This window comes from Amia ocellicauda, chromosome 14 (genome assembly GCF_036373705.1).
Source record: "Amia ocellicauda isolate fAmiCal2 chromosome 14, fAmiCal2.hap1, whole genome shotgun sequence".
In the NCBI taxonomy this organism is placed as follows: Eukaryota; Metazoa; Chordata; class Actinopteri; order Amiiformes; family Amiidae; genus Amia; species Amia ocellicauda.
This window is the reverse complement of record NC_089863.1, coordinates 5,703,941-5,716,638: the sequence shown is the minus strand read 5'-3', so window position 1 is coordinate 5,716,638 and position 12,698 is coordinate 5,703,941. Positions and strand designations below refer to the sequence as shown.

At 43.8% G+C, this 12,698-nt stretch overlaps 3 non-coding genes across 3 annotated transcripts; all 3 read right to left on the bottom strand.

Annotated features, from left to right (window-relative positions):
* Nucleotides 1-1,954: 1,954 nt before the first annotated feature.
* Nucleotides 1,955-2,026, bottom strand: trnae-cuc (transfer RNA glutamic acid (anticodon CUC)). Its single transcript has one exon. It is a non-coding gene; the product is annotated as a tRNA-Glu (tRNA).
* A 4,960-nt stretch (nucleotides 2,027-6,986) lies between these two features.
* Nucleotides 6,987-7,058, bottom strand: trnae-cuc (transfer RNA glutamic acid (anticodon CUC)). The gene has a single exon. It is a non-coding gene; the product is annotated as a tRNA-Glu (tRNA).
* Nucleotides 7,059-12,015: 4,957 nt separating this feature from the next.
* Nucleotides 12,016-12,087, bottom strand: trnae-cuc (transfer RNA glutamic acid (anticodon CUC)). Its single transcript has one exon. It is a non-coding gene; the product is annotated as a tRNA-Glu (tRNA).
* Nucleotides 12,088-12,698: the final 611 nt, after the last annotated feature.

Here is a 12,698-nt window from a genome sequence, read left to right as displayed (position 1 = left end):
CAGGGAGCGGCTGGTTGAGGAGCTGGCTGACTTTGGAGCTTCAGAGATAGCAGCACCCTTCAGTGCTGGTCCTGCCAGTACTCCGGTAGTCAGCCCTCGCCGTCGCACCTCCTCCAAACCACGACCCTCCTCTGCCTCTAGTCAAAAAATTGATTTTGAGATCAAAAATAAAAAAATCGAATGCAACATTTATAGAATTGAAAACAAATAAATGTATTGAAATCAAAAAAAAAAAAAACTTTATCAAGACTGGCCTGCAGCCCTCGTCTTTGCTTGTGATGCTGCATTTTTTGTTTTCGTCGCCAGTTTCTTTGCTTTCGATTTTTTTTCTTTCGTTTACGAGTTTTGTCGCTGTTTTGTTGTGAGGGTGGGATTTACAGGGAGGCGTGGATCATGGGTCTCCATTGGTCGAGTAGTTTTGAGTGACGGTTCTTCCTAACCCAATCAGTGAGCAGGTGGGCTGGTCTGGTGATCTCTGTGTGGGATGGTATCGACTGTCTCGGTTTAAACAGCAGCGCCGATTCAGCGACTCATTAAACACCCTGTATGCGCAGAGACCTGCAGTCAAGAGCTGCACAATCACTGGATCATGTTTATTGAATTCAAGATTATTATCGCTCTTTATATCTGTAGTGGTTTTAGTAAATCCCAGGATACAGCGATGAAGAAGTAACAAGTTTATTCCATAAAACATAAATATAGATTATAGATAAATATACATGTGAGTTTGGAGAAGCCTTTTTGCATCTTCAGATAGACAGGTTACAGTCTTATCTATTGGAAGTGATTACATCTCATTCAAATACCAGATGGTTTACCTCCTGCATAATAATGAACATAACATAACCTAAGTTTGTTGCTGATATTGGAGTGTTTGAGTAGACTGGTGCTGGTCAGCATTCTTCACGCAATAGATGTGTATAAAATATTATTCATCACATTACTAATCTTTGCATCTTAAATAACACTCATCCCATTTGTAAGAAAGGCTTGATCACCCCCATCTGATTAAAGAACACATTTCGAACTACAGACCCATCAGCATTGTACCTGTTCTAAAAAATATTTGGAAAAATACTTACTGGCCAGTTTTTTATTTAGAATCTCAGAATCAGAATCTGAAAATCAGTTTGTCTTTTGCACAAAAAGATCGTCTTGCATCAGCCACTTTACTGCTAACTGAACACATACAAACAGCTCTCACGGACAACAAAACCAGGGATTTCCTTAAAGCCGTTGATGGTTAACCTTAATCTCCTCCTAAATTCAAACGTTTTAAGCTCAACTGGTGCTCAAACCAATGTTTCTCTAATCAAAACAAAAAAAGAATGTATATTTTAGATCCCCTTAAGTCTTCCAGCCCTCCCTCTATAGTAATCAACAACTCACAAATTACAGTAGTAACCTCTTCAATACCTTTGACTAATTCTCGATTCCCATGTCACTTATAAAGATCACATTAGTAAATTAAAGCAAGAAATAGGTTAACAATAAACTGCGGAAGTTTAACTGAACATCTTTTCCGTTCATGAATGAGTTTATTTCCAGCATTTCTTACATGCCTCCCTAGATGGTCACTCAAAGACAAATTAGCATGAAATAATACAAGCGTGCAAATAAGATTGACTTACAAAAGTGTCTCCTTGGACCCACCACTGTAATATTTCCAAGACAGCACCAACTCTCTGACAGTGTGAGAATTCACACCTGTCTCAAGATGTATTATGAAATGCAGTATCGTCTCTCTCCCTCAATCCTTTGTAATGTGCTACCTTCGCATCCTGCATTTTGCAAGCAGCGCACATGGCCCTTCTTCTCACAATACAGCACCTCCCACCCTCATTACAAGGATTGAAACAGGAAGTCAGGAAATACATATTTGATAACATGCACTCTAAATAGATTTGATTTATTGATTTTCCATTCGTTTATGGAAGGGGTGGGAAAGAGCGAGTTCCCTGACCAGGAATCGAACCCGGGCCGCGGCGGTGAGAGCGCCAAATCCTAACCACTAGACCACCAGGGAAGCGGTGACTTTGCTCGTGAGATAGAAAGATCCAAAATATGGAACAGATTGTGTCATTATGAACTGATGTAAGCTCCACAAGACTTCGATTATTTATTAACGTATTCATAAGGAAAGTGGCACGAGCAATGTTTTTTAAAGATCAAAAGTCACGATTATAGTTTTGTGTTGGATGGATAACGACATGCATACACGGTTCCACACTGACCTTGTCGTATAGGACTCCGAAGTTGCAGTATGCAACTCGAATAATGGATAATAAATCATTAAACACGTGTTTGATACTGTCACAGATGTTCCCAGATTCATTATTTGAAAGCGCTCGAGTGCTCTTCCTTCAGACCACTTTGAGAAAAGGCTCCTCAGATGACTTCAGACCGAAGAGTGCGCTTAAAGTAAGTTCACTTCACGACTTATTCAAATGTTTAGATGTACTGAAAAGTAGAATATTTATGTTTCTCAAGTAGCAGGTTGTATGTATGACTGTGGTTGTTTTCAAAATATACGTTATAAAAGTTCAATGATAGGCTTTTTATTCGCTGTATCGCGGAATGGTGTAAAGTTCATTTCAAAGACAATATATTGCCAGTTGGTTCATTCATGATGTAGCGAATGTATTTAAATTTGTATGTAATCTGTCAGAAGTGAAAAACAGAAGATTGTTCACATTTTCTTCGCTTTCAATAACGATGAGCCGGTTTAATTCTTAAGTATAGGTGTAGTCAGGCTTACTTATTGCAAGGGCTTACCAGGGCTCGAGTCCCGGGGCCCCAGCCAGCGAAGGGGCCCGTCCAGCATTGGGATTATTTTTTACAAAGTATTCTGTATCTATGTGGTCACTGCTTGTGGGTTTGCTCTTGTGTGCGCGCAGCCTTGTGTCTGTGCTGCCTGCCAGCCTGCGATGCCTTGGGGGAGGGGCGGGGGCAGAGAGACGCAGATGTTTGATGTGGGCAGGTCGAATTCCTACTGGCCAGGGTTAAAGCAAATCTATAAAATCTATGATTGTGACTGGTGCACTGACTGCGGAAGCAGGTGGACGTACTATTGTCAAGTGAATCCAAAGTTCGAAAGTTAACAAACAAAAGTATTGTAGCAAGCGGGGGTCTTTTTCCTTTAGCAGACAACAAGTATAAAGCAACGTCAGGAAGGTTTATTGGCCTTAAAAAACACAATCTAAAAGGCCCCTATCGGCTGAGACCCACGCCCAAACAATTACACTTAACTCCCTATCTCACTCTATTCTGCTCTCTATCACACAGGCGCTCGCTCCCGCATAGCATTGGCACACACTCTCTGCTTCACGCCAACTCAGCTACCCAGTCACAATCCCTTCCTCTCAATTCCTGGCCAGTCGGCAGAAGTCTTCCACATCTCATCGGCACTGGCCCTGTAGAAACCCTAGTGGTGGTGTTGCACTGTCTTTGTGATGCACTGGTGCCACGTCAGCAGCTCCTCCTGCAGTGGCCTGAGGACCGCTACCTGCCAATGCTCTTCCCCCATGGCTGCCCCTAGGAACCTCCGCATCAGTACCCCTACTTGGGTAGCCAGACCAGGCCAGTGTGCCCACGGTGTCCTCCGCTGCTCATCTACCCAGTTATGGACCTAACTGTATGTATGTATATATATCTATATGACTTTGCCAATCGCCGAGTGAAGGAGAATGGAGCTTGGATACGGAAGGATGTCCCCATCCCTTGTGCCGTGAAGGACTACACTGCTGGAATTGGGGGCGTCGACCTGTCCGATGCTCTGCTTGGCTACTGCCATGTCCTGCAGAAGACCATGAAGTGGTACAAGACCCTCTTTTACCACTTTGTGGACACTGCTGTCGTCAACTCCTTCATCCTGCACCAGCACCTGACCAAGGTGAAAGGGCTGGCGCATCTCACACAGTTGGCCTTCAGGGAGCGGCTGGTTGAGGAGCTGGCTGACTTTGGAGCTTCAGAGATAGCAGCACCCTTCAGTGCTGGTCCTGCCAGTACTCCGGTAGTCAGCCCTCGCCGTCGCACCTCCTCCAAACCACGACCCTCCTCTGCCTCTAGTCAAAAAATTGATTTTGAGATCAAAAATAAAAAAATCGAATGCAACATTTATAGAATTGAAAACAAATAAATGTATCGAAAGCAAAAAAAAAAAAAAAAACTTTATCAAAACTGGCCTGCAGCCCCCGTCTTTGCTTGCGATGCTGCAATTTTGTTTTCGTCGCCCGTTTCTTTGCTTTTGATTTTTTTCTTTCGTTTACGAGTTTTGGCGCTGTTTTGTCGTGAGGGTGGGATTTACAGGGAGGCGTGGATCTCGGCTCTCCATTGGTCCAGTAGTTTTGATTGACGGTTCTTCCTAACCCAATCTGTGAGCAGGTGGGCTGGTCTGGTGATCTCTGTGTGGGATGGTATCGACTGTCTCGGTTTCAACAGCAGCGCCGATTCAGCGTCTTGCATCTGCCAGTCGGCAGAAGTCTTCCACATCTCATCGGCACTGGCCCTGTAGAAACCCTAGTGGAGGTGTTGCACTGTCTTTGTGATCCACTGGTGCCACGTCAGCAGCTCCTCCTGCAGTGGCCTGAGGACCGCTACCTGCCATTGCTCCTCCCCCATGGCTGCCCCTAGGAACCTCTGCATCAGTACCCCTACTTGGGTAGCCAGACCAGGCCAGTGTGCTCACGGTGTCCTCCACTACTCATCTACCCAGTTATGGACCTAACTGTATGTATGAATTAATATCTATATGACTTTGCCAATCGCCGAGTGAAGGAGAATGGAGCTTGGATACGGAAAGATGTCCCCATCCCTTGTGCCGTGAAGGACTACACTGCTGGAATTGGGGGCGTCGACCTGTCCGATGCTCTGGTCGGCTACTGCCATGTCCTGCAGAAGACCATGAAGTGGTACAAGACCCTCTTTTACCACTTTGTGGACACTGCTGTCGTCAACTCCTTCATCCTGCACCAGCACCTGACCAAGGTGAAAGGGCTGGCGCATCTCACACAGTTGGCCTTCAGGGAGCGGCTGGTTGAGGAGCTGGCTGACTTTGGAGCTTCAGAGATAGCTGCACCCTTCAGTGCTGGTCCTGCCAGTACTCCGGTAGTCAGCCCTCGCCGTCGCACCTCCTCCAAACCACGACCCTCCTCTGCCTCTAGTCAAAAAATTGATTTTGAGATCAAAAATAAAAAAATCGAATGCAACATTTATAGAATTGAAAACAAATAAATGTATTGAAATCAAAAAAAAAAAAAACTTTATCAAGACTGGCCTGCAGCCCTCGTCTTTGCTTGTGATGCTGCATTTTTTGTTTTCGTCGCCAGTTTCTTTGCTTTCGATTTTTTTTCTTTCGTTTACGAGTTTTGGCGCTGTTTTGTCGTGAGGGTGGGATTTACAGGGAGGCGTGGATCATGGGTCTCCATTGGTCGAGTAGTTTTGAGTGACGGTTCTTCCTAACCCAATCAGTGAGCAGGTGGGCTGGTCTGGTGATCTCTGTGTGGGATGGTATCGACTGTCTCGGTTTCAACAGCAGCGCCGATTCAGCGACTCATTAAACACCCTGTATGCGCAGAGACCTGCAGTCAAGAGCTGCACAATCACTGGATCATGTTTATTGAATTCAAGACTATTATCGCTCTTTATATCTGTAGTGGTTTTAGTAAATCCCAGGATACAGCGATGAAGAAGTAACAAGTTTATTCCATAAAACATAAATATAGATTATAGATAAATATACATGTGAGTTTGGAGAAGCCTTTTTGCATCTTCAGATAGACAGGTTACAGTCTTATCTATTGGAAGTGATTACATCTCATTCAAATACCAGATGGTTTACCTCCTGCATAATAATGAACATAACATAACCTAAGTTTGTTGCTGATATTGGAGTGTTTGAGTAGACTGGTGCTGGTCAGCATTCTTCACGCAACAGATGTGTATAAAATATTATTCATCACATTACTAATCTTTGCATCTTAAATAACACTCATCCCATTTGTAAGAAAGGCTTGATCACCCCCATCTGATTAAAGAACACATTTCGAACTACAGACCCATCAGCATTGTACCTGTTCTAAAAAATATTTGGAAAAATACTTACTGGCCAGTTTTTTATTTAGAATCTCAGAATCAGAATCTGAAAATCAGTTTGTCTTTTGCACAAAAAGATCGTCTTGCATCAGCCACTTTACTGCTAACTGAACACATACAAACAGCTCTCACGGACAACAAAACCAGGGATTTCCTTAAAGCCGTTGATGGTTAACCTTAATCTCCTCCTAAATTCAAACGTTTTAAGCTCAACTGGTGCTCAAACCAATGTTTCTCTAATCAAAACAAAAAAAGAATGTATATTTTAGATCCCCTTAAGTCTTCCAGCCCTCCCTCTATAGTAATCAACAACTCACAAATTACAGTAGTAACCTCTTCAATACCTTTGACTAATTCTCGATTCCCATGTCACTTATAAAGATCACATTAGTAAATTAAAGCAAGAAATAGGTTAACAATAAACTGCGGAAGTTTAACTGAACATCTTTTCCGTTCATGAATGAGTTTATTTCCAGCATTTCTTACATGCCTCCCTAGATGGTCACTCAAAGACAAATTAGCATGAAATAATACAAGCGTGCAAATAAGATTGACTTACAAAAGTGTCTCCTTGGACCCACCACTGTAATATTTCCAAGACAGCGCCAACTCTCTGACAGTGTGAGAATTCACACCTGTCTCAAGATGTATTATGAAATGCAGTATCGTCTCTCTCCCTCAATCCTTTGTAATGTGCTACCTTCGCATCCTGCATTTTGCAAGCAGCGCACATGGCCCTTCTTCTCACAATACAGCACCTCCCACCCTCATTACAAGGATTGAAACGGGAAAAGTCAGGAAATACATATTTGATAACATGCACTCTACTTAGCGTGAATAGATTTGATTAATTGATTTTCCATTCGTTTATGGATGGGGCGGGAAAAAGCGAGTTCCCTGACCGGGAATCGAACCCGGGCCGCGGCGGTGAGAGCGCCGAATCCTAACCACTAGACCACCAGGGAAGCGGTGACTTTGCTCGTGAGATAGAAAGATCCAAAATATGGAACAGATTGTGTCATTATGAACTGATGTAAGCTCCACAAGACTTCGATTATGTATTAACGTATTCATAAGGAAAGTGGCACGAGCAATGTTTTTTAAAGATCAAAAGTCACGATTATAGTTTTGTGTTGGATGGATAACGACATGCATACACGGTTCCACACTGACCTTGTCGTATAGGACTCCGAAGTTGCAGTATGCAACTCGAATAATGGATAATAAATCATTAAACACGTGTTTGATACTGTCACAGATGTTCCCAGATTCATTATTTGAAAGCGCTCGAGTGCTCTTCCTTCAGACCACTTTGAGAAAAGGCTCCTCAGATGACTTCAGACCGAAGAGTGCGCTTAAAGTAAGTTCACTTCACGACTTATTCAAATGTTTAGATGTACTGAAAAGTAGAATATTTATGTTTCTCAAGTAGCAGGTTGTATGTATGACTGTGGTTGTTTTCAAAATATACGTTATAAAAGTTCAATGATAGGCTTTTTATTCGCTGTATCGCGGAATGGTGTAAAGTTCATTTCAAAGACAATATATTGCCAGTTGGTTAATTCATGATGTAGCGAATGTATTTAAATTTGTATGTAATCTGTCAGAAGTGAAAAACAGAAGATTGTTCACATTTTCTTCGCTTTCAATAACGATGAGCCGGTTTAATTCTTAAGTATAGGTGTAGTCAGGCTTACTTATTGCAAGGGCTTACCAGGGCTCGAGTCCCGGGGCCCCAGCCAGCGAAGGGGCCCGTCCAGCGTTGGGATTATTTTTTACAAAGTATTCTGTATCTATGTGGTCACTGCTTGTGGGTTTGCTCTTGTGTGCGCGCAGCCTTGTGTCTGTGCTGCCTGCCAGCCTGCGATGCCTTGGGGGAGGGGCGGGGGCAGAGAGACGCAGATGTTTGATGTGGGCAGGTCGAATTCCTACTGGCCAGGGTTAAAGCAAATCTATAAAATCTATGATTGTGACTGGTGCACTGACTGCGGAAGCAGGTGGACGTACTATTGTCAAGTGAATCCAAAGTTCGAAAGTTAACAAACAAAAGTATTGTAGCAAGAGGGGGTCTTTTTCCTTTAGCAGACAACAAGTATAAAGCAACGTCAGGAAGGTTTATTGGCCTTAAAAAACACAATCTAAAAGGCCCCTATCGGCTGAGACCCACGCCCAAACAATTACACTTAACTCCCTATCTCACTCTATTCTGCTCTCTATCACACAGGCGCTCGCTCCCGCATAGCATTGGCACACACTCTCTGCTTCACGCCAACTCAGCTACCCAGTCACAATCCCTTCCTCTCAATTCCTGGCCAGTCGGCAGAAGTCTTCCACATCTCATCGGCACTGGCACTGTAGAAACCCTAGTGGAGGTGTTGCACTGTCTTTGTGATGCACTGGTGCCACGTCAGCAGCTCCTCCTGCAGTGGCCTGAGGACCGCTACCTGCCATTGCTCCTCCCCCATGGCTGCCCCTAGGAACCTCCGCATCAGTACCCCTACTTGGGTAGCCAGACCAGGCCAGTGTGCCCACGGTGTCCTCCGCTGCTCATCTACCCAGTTATGGACCTAACGGTATGTATGTATATATATCTATATGACTTTGCCAATCGCCGAGTGAGGGAGAATGGAGCTTGGATACGGAAGGATGTCCCCATCCCTTGTGCCGTGAGGGACTACACTGCTGGAATTGGGGGCGTCGACCTGTCCGATGCTCTGGTTGGCTACAGCCATGTCCTACAGAAGACCATGAAGTGGTACAAGACCCTCCTTTACCACTTTGTGGACACTGCTGTCGTCAACTCCTTCATCCTGCACCAGCACCTGACCAAGGTGAAAGGGCTGGCGCATCTCACACAGTTGGCCTTCAGGGAGCGGCTGGTTGAGGAGCTGGCTGACTTTGGAGCTTCAGAGATAGCAGCACCCTTCAGTGCTGGTCCTGCCAGTACTCCGGTAGTCAGCCCTCGCCGTCGCACCTCCTCCAAACCACGACCCTCCTCTGCCTCTAGTCAAAAAATTGATTTTGAGATCAAAAATAAAAAAATCGAATGCAACATTTATAGAATTGAAAACAAATAAATGTATCGAAAGCAAAAAAAAAAAAAAAACTTTATCAAAACTGGCCTGCAGCCCCCGTCTTTGCTTGCGATGCTGCAATTTTGTTTTCGTCGCCCGTTTCTTTGCTTTTGATTTTTTTCTTTCGTTTACGAGTTTTGGCGCTGTTTTGTCGTGAGGGTGGGATTTACAGGGAGGCGTGGATCTCGGCTCTCCATTGGTCCAGTAGTTTTGAGTGACGGTTCTTCCTAACCCAATCAGTGAGCAGGTGGGCTGGTCTGGTGATCTCTGTGTGGGATGGTATCGACTGTCTCGGTTTCAACAGCAGCGCCGATTCAGCGTCTTGCATCTGCCAGTCGGCAGAAGTCTTCCACATCTCATCGGCACTGGCCCTGTAGAAACCCTAGTGGAGGTGTTGCACTGTCTTTGTGATCCACTGGTGCCACGTCAGCAGCTCCTCCTGCAGTGGCCTGAGGACCGCTACCTGCCAATGCTCTTCCCCCATGGCTGCCCCTAGGAACCTCCGCATCAGTACCCCTACTTGGGTAGCCAGACCAGGCCAGTGTGCCCACGGTGTCCTCCGCTGCTCATCTACCCAGTTATGGACCTAACTGTATGTATGTATATATATCTATATGACTTTGCCAATCGCCGAGTGAAGGAGAATGGAGCTTGGATACGGAAGGATGTCCCCATCCCTTGTGCCGTGAAGGACTACACTGCTGGAATTGGGGGCGTCGACCTGTCCGATGCTCTGGTCGGCTACTGCCATGTCCTGCAGAAGACCATGAAGTGGTACAAGACCCTCTTTTACCACTTTGTGGACACTGCTGTCGTCAACTCCTTCATCCTGCACCAGCACCTGACCAAGGTGAAAGGGCTGGCGCATCTCACACAGTTGGCCTTCAGGGAGCGGCTGGTTGAGGAGCTGGCTGACTTTGGAGCTTCAGAGATAGCAGCACCCTTCAGTGCTGGTCCTGCCAGTACTCCGGTAGTCAGCCCTCGCCGTCGCACCTCCTCCAAACCACGACCCTCCTCTGCCTCTAGTCAAAAAATTGATTTTGAGATCAAAAATAAAAAAATCGAATGCAACATTTATAGAATTGAAAACAAATAAATGTATTGAAATCAAAAAAAAAAAAAACTTTATCAAGACTGGCCTGCAGCCCTCGTCTTTGCTTGTGATGCTGCATTTTTTGTTTTCGTCGCCAGTTTCTTTGCTTTCGATTTTTTTTCTTTCGTTTACGAGTTTTGGCGCTGTTTTGTCGTGAGGGTGGGATTAACAGGGAGGCGTGGATCATGGCTCTCCATTGGTCGAGTAGTTTTGAGTGACGGTTCTTCCTAACCCAATCAGTGAGCAGGTGGGCTGGTCTGGTGATCTCTGTGTGGGATGGTATCGACTGTCTCGGTTTAAACAGCAGCGCCGATTCAGCGACTCATTAAACACCCTGTATGCGCAGAGACCTGCAGTCAAGAGCTGCACAATCACTGGATCATGTTTATTGAATTCAAGATTATTATCGCTCTTTATATCTGTAGTGGTTTTAGTAAATCCCAGGATACAGCGATGAAGAAGTAACAAGTTTATTCCATAAAAGATAAATATAGATTATAGATAAATATACATGTGAGTTTGGAGAAGCCTTTTTGCATCTTCAGATAGACAGGTTACAGTCTTATCTATTGGAAGTGATTACATCTCATTCAAATACCAGATGGTTTACCTCCTGCATAATAATGAACATAACATAACCTAAGTTTGTTGCTGATATTGGAGTGTTTGAGTAGACTGGTGCTGGTCAGCATTCTTCACGCAGCAGATGTGTATAAAATATTATTCATCACATTACTAATCTTTGCATCTTAAATAACACTCATCCCATTTGTAAGAAAGGCTTGATCACCCCCATCTGATTAAAGAACACATTTCGAACTACAGACCCATCAGCATTGTACCTGTTCTAAAAAATATTTGGAAAAATACTTACTGGCCAGTTTTTTATTTAGAATCTCAGAATCAGAATCTGAAAATCAGTTTGTCTTTTGCACAAAAAGATCGTCTTGCATCAGCCACTTTACTGCTAACTGAACACATACAAACAGCTCTCACGGACAACAAAACCAGGGATTTCCTTAAAGCCGTTGATGGTTAACCTTAATCTCCTCCTAAATTCAAACGTTTTAAGCTCAACTGGTGCTCAAACCAATGTTTCTCTAATCAAAACAAAAAAAGAATGTATATTTTAGATCCCCTTAAGTCTTCCAGCCCTCCCTCTATAGTAATCAACAACTCACAAATTACAGTAGTAACCTCTTCAATACCTTTGACTAATTCTCGACTCCCATGTCACTTATAAAGATCACATTAGTAAATTAAAGCAAGAAATAGGTTAACAATAAACTGCGGAAGTTTAACTGAAAATCTTTTCCGTTCATGAATGAGTTTATTTCCAGCATTTCTTACATGCCTCCCTAGATGGTCACTCAAAGACAAATTAGCATGAAATAATACAAGCGTGCAAATAAGATTGACTTACAAAAGTGTCTCCTTGGACCCACCACTGTAATATTTCCAAGACAGCGCCAACTCTCTGACAGTGTGAGAATTCACACCTGTCTCAAGATGTATTATGAAATGCAGTATCGTCTCTCTCCCTCAATCCTTTGTAATGTGCTACCTTCGCATCCTGCATTTTGCAAGCAGCGCACATGGCCCTTCTTCTCACAATACAGCACCTCCCACCCTCATTACAAGGATTGAAACGGGAAGTCAGGAAATACATATTTGATAACATGCACTCTACTTAGCGTGAATAGATTTGATTTATTGATTTTCCATTCGCTTATGGAAGGGGCGGGAAAGAGCGAGTTCCCTGACCGGGAATCGAACCCGGGCCGCGGCGGTGAGAGCGCCAAATCCTAACCACTAGACCACCAGGGAAGCGGTGACTTCGCTCGTGAAATAGAAAGATCCAAAATATGGAACAGATTGTGTCATTATGAACTGATGTAAGCTCCACAAGACTTCGATTATTTATTAACGTATTCATAAGGAAAGTGGCACGAGCAATGTTTTTTAAAGATCAAAAGTCACGATTATAGTTTTGTGTTGGATGGATAACGACATGCATACACGGTTCCACACTGACCTTGTCGTATAGGACTCCGAAGTTGCAGTATGCAACTCGAATAATGGATAATAAATCATTAAACACGTGTTTGATACTGTCACAGATGTTCCCAGATTCATTATTTGAAAGCGCTCGAGTGCTCTTCCTTCAGACCACTTTGAGAAAAGGCTCCTCAGATGACTTCAGACCGAAGAGTGCGCTTAAAGTAAGTTCACTTCACGACTTATTCAAATGTTTAGATGTACTGAAAAGTAGAATATTTATGTTTCTCAAGTAGCAGGTTGTATGTATGACTGTGGTTGTTTTCAAAATATACGTTATAAAAGTTCAATGATAGGCTTTTTATTCGCTGTATCGCGGAATGGTGTAAAGTTCATTTCAAAGACACTATATTGCCAGTTGGTTCATTCATGATGTAATC